Source organism: Centroberyx gerrardi, chromosome 11 (assembly GCF_048128805.1).
Source record: "Centroberyx gerrardi isolate f3 chromosome 11, fCenGer3.hap1.cur.20231027, whole genome shotgun sequence".
NCBI lineage: Eukaryota > Metazoa > Chordata > Actinopteri > Beryciformes > Berycidae > Centroberyx > Centroberyx gerrardi.
In genome coordinates, this window is record NC_136007.1 from 28731397 (window position 1) to 28736031 (window position 4635).

The window sequence follows — 4635 nt, forward strand, 5'->3', positions numbered from 1 at the left end:
GTTCAGTCATGTCAGCTTGTGCATCTAAAAAGACAAATATCAGGATGGATTTATATAGCCTTAATATAGAGTACAGCTAAAACTAACCTCACACACAGTGCATAGAGAGAGTGAAAATATACTATGGCCATTAGACAGTACATGTCACTCTACATAAATACATAATACACATGTTCCTGTTTGCTGGACCAGCGGTTTCAGCTATAGAGGGACATGAGTGAGCAGCCAATAGTGCATTGGTCCAATGTATCATGAAGAAGCTTCTGAAATGACTTCTCCAACTGGTCTGAAAATCACACTGTTAGCACATAAACGAGCGCGAACAAAGCAGGTTCTGACAATATATAAAAAAACTAGCACTTCTGCTAACACTTATACTTGTTGGTTTAATAACATAAAGAAAGCAATTCACTTAAAACATTTCAGCAGGATTACTAGTTGTTTTATATATTGTCAGAATCTGCTTTGTTCACGCTCGAGCTGCAGTCTTTGTACACTTACCGGTACCTCTTACCTGGGTCAGGATAAGGACCCGGTCAGGATAAGCTCAACTCCTACCGGTCAGTCGTACCCGGTACACCTCCAAAGGGAGGGACCTCAACTGGCTCCCTCTCAATACGGAGGAGCAGTGGCTCGACTCTGAGATCCTTCAGGATCGCTGTGCTCCTACCCATCAGAGTGAAGCCCACCACCCAGCAGAGAAACTAGTTTCTGCTTCTTGTATCACAATCTCATTCTTTTGGTCACTTTCCAAAACTTGTGACCATAGTTGCGAGTTGGAACAAAGACGGACCAGTAAATCAAGAGCTTTGCTTTGCGGCTGAGCTCTCTTTAATTCTCATCACTGCAGCCGCTGCACCTATAGCAGTCAGATATCCGGGCTTCTGCTCACTCCCCATCTGAATGGGACAGGCCAACTGATGTCAGACATGGAGGTGCTGGCCCTCATCCCAAACCGCTCCAGTGCAGTGAGATCACAGTCCAATGAGGCCAAAAGGACCCCCTAGCCTGGGCCTTGATATCCTGTCTATGATTATCACAAATGGGAGAAGGGATAAGGCACATCCTTGTCAGAGTCTGAAGACCACCTGGAAAAAGCTTGATTTATTGCCAAAAATCCGAAGACAGCTCTCACTGAGAGTATAAGGATCAAATGGCTCTCAGCGGCGGGCTGAGCACCCCATACTTCCACAGGATACCTAGGGGAACACGTATGCCTTTTCCAAATGACCGCTCAATTATCTGTGAGCGTGAAAGGCTGGTTCACTGCTCCAAAATCTGCATTGTTCCTACTGAATCTGAGGCTTGACCATTGGCTCCTTTCCAGCACCTTAAGAAGGAACTTCTACCTCAAGCTTAGTTTGTCTTCTTCATGGTGCGTTGGCTCTATCTATATATTAAACAGCAGACCTCAGAGGAATGTGGAGGCTCACAATCCAAAGACCCAAATGTCTAGAGCCACACATTTACTGGCACATTCAATAGCTCCAGTCATTTGGGTCTTTGGAGTGCAGGCTTCTGCATTCCTCTGAGTTCTTTCCAGCACCTGGGCATAGGCTTTCCCAGGGACACTGAGCAGTGTGATTCCTCACACATCCATCTATCCTATCCACCACCCGTCTCCCAATCCAAAGGCACTGTTCCTGAAATCCATGCGATATTCAGGAGACGTTGTCAACCACGACACAACCAGATAGCCTCAGCATTTACCTCAGGCACTGACCACCTTCTGCCCACTGTTCCTAGCAGCCACATTTTGACCAGGGTCCATCCTGGATGCGCATCCCCAACCTCCTCAGGGATACAGGAGAAGCTTGTTTGGAGGTGAGAGTGAAATCATTCCGAACGCAGTCTTCCACCAGGCATTCCCAGCACAACCTGACAACACGTTTGGGTTTACCAGGTCCGTTCAGCAGCCTCCCCTACCATCTGATCCAACTCACCACCAGTTCACATCTCAGTCCTTCTCTTCACACTGTGGTCCAGAGCATATGGCCTCAGGTCTGATGAAACAACTACAAAGTTGATAATCAACCTTTAGCCTAAAGTGCTCTGGAACCAAGTACAATTATGAGCCTCCTTGTGTTCGAACATGGGCGCCAGTTCCTTTGTCAGTACAACCACAGTCTTGTGTTTTGGCCACTGAGCAGCTCAATCAGAGCAATTTGACACCAACTGCCTTTGCTCATGGGCACCTTGACAGTAGTTGTTGAGGGAGAGCTACCTGTGCACTTTCCAGCCGAGATTTTCTCAAAGAGCATGGATGTTTATTTTGATTATTCCTAACCAAATTTTTCAATGTCATGGAGATCCGTATCGTTTGTTTAAAATTGTAAAATGTACAACATTTTCCAAATGCTGTGTGATCTGGCATAAAACACAAAAGGGGAAGACATAAAGGGTTCCTCATTGCAATAGATTACCATGTGTTGATGAAAACTCAAGACACAATTTCAGTGGGCAGTACTTTATAGTAAATATTGTTTAAATTTCACTGTATTCATCGTCCAGCGTGCTGCTCATGCCTTTCTTTCAGCTAATGAATAAAATTACAATTTATGTCAACTTTTTGAACAGTTTGAAATGGAACAAGTGGTTTCACAGGTACAGACTAGGATTCTACCGATATGGGTTTTTGAAGGCCGATACGGAAATTTTTGGTCTGAAGCTGCCAATAGCCAATATTCAACATCAAAGTTTGACAATTTTCATGCCAAAAAAGTGCAGAATTGGCTGCATCCGCTAGAATTAAATTTTTGTCAGGGTCAAAGAGCCACCAAAACTGCATTTAGACCATGGGATTCTAAAACTCTTCATTGAAACCCATGCTAATAAATATCTTTTAGGAGGTAAGCTTTGACAGATTGCCACCCCTGTAGCTGGTCTAGTAAAAAACATAAGAAAAAAACAAAACAGGGAGGAACCTCCATCATATCAGAAATAGATGACATAGGCCGATAAATGATTTTTGACAAAAGACCACTATCGGCAAACCTATATATCGGTCTAACCCTAGTACAGATCAGATGTAAAACACTTTGAACATTATGATAAAAATGCTTTGATTCATCACACTAAATTGGAATGATAAAAGCTATCTCTGAAAGCTCAGACTGTGCACTTTTGAATCGGTATTGAACATTCTAGATAATTAATACTAATACTAATAATTACCAGTAAAGTGCCAAAATAATAAATGTTTCTAGTGGACTACAAATTCTAAAGGTTCAATCCGTAATTGCGGTATGGTGCCCTCTGTTGTCACCCCTATGTTGGCTATGTTTTTTTTATATTTTGATTTATTGGATACAAGACATTTTTTCATTTTTAGTCACTATAAACACTGTGGTAAAAGTAATTTTCATTACTTATGGGTTAAGAAAATTTCAAAAAGCATATTTGCCATGAGTCAGACTCATCAATAATATGATATCATTATATGTGAAATTTAGATTAGATCAATTCTGGACTTTAAGTATGGGTTATTTTCTGTGTATTTCAACTGCATACTATTTAGTAGGTAGTACACAGTGTGAGCTTTCATACCATGTGTGTGCCACTGAAGAAACCTTACATGTCACACTGAAAGTCTTAATTCAGCCTTGACCTCACATAGAAACCTCCATCTCATTTTTAACTTATATTCCAATAACATTTGGGGTTGAACATTTTTCAGCAAATTTTTCAGATAGTTCCAATACAGCAATGTGTTAGACTATTGTAGACAAATTATTCAAAAAAATTAACTCTTGGCTATGATTACAAAGAATTAGTGAATATTGATGATGACTGGCAAGATGTTTCAGGGGGAAACCCTCATGTTAATGCTTATATAGACTATAAATAAAAGGTAATTTGATATGTTATTGTAAATACACAGGCATTCATTTAGGGGCACAATATATGTCCAAAAATGCAATAAGGCCTTCTCAAGAAAATAATGTCCAGAATCACAGCTAAGAAATCACACTAAAATTTCTACTGTCAGAACACCAGTTGTCAGTATGGGGCCGAACACATCCAGTCAGCCCACAGTCATACAAGCCAAAGACATACAGTTTTCTCTCAGTGCAACTTGGACTGGCTTGCCCATACATCTGCGCTATCTCACAATACATTGCATGAATCTATGATAAATATCAACTCAAGACATCTACACTATAGACATATGCAACCCATAAGGAAGTGTAATACATGCAAGTCAAAGAATCAGTGATGGACATCAAAATGTCCTTAAATCATACAATGTTGCTGTATGTATATATATTGTGTACTGAAAGCGCAATGCCATAAGAACCGTTCCCTGCATGGACTATGTTTTTTTTTTACAACAGGAGAAAATTATCATTCATGCTCTGATGATCTGTAAAACCAAATAAGCATCCTAGAGTATCCAACCACCCAACTACTGAGCCCAGAGCAATAAACCACACCGAAATTCAAAGGAGACCTTGACTACCAACAGCTGAAAAATGTTTGGATCATTAAAGTGCAAATACTTGGTACTTTAAAAGACTGAATGCATCTGTAGAACAGAAAATACTAGAAAGAAGTGAAGATCCCAAAATCAGAAGCCATAGATTGCCAATTACCATAGCTGTTTTCACTGCTTTTTCACAATTTTTCACTCCAGTG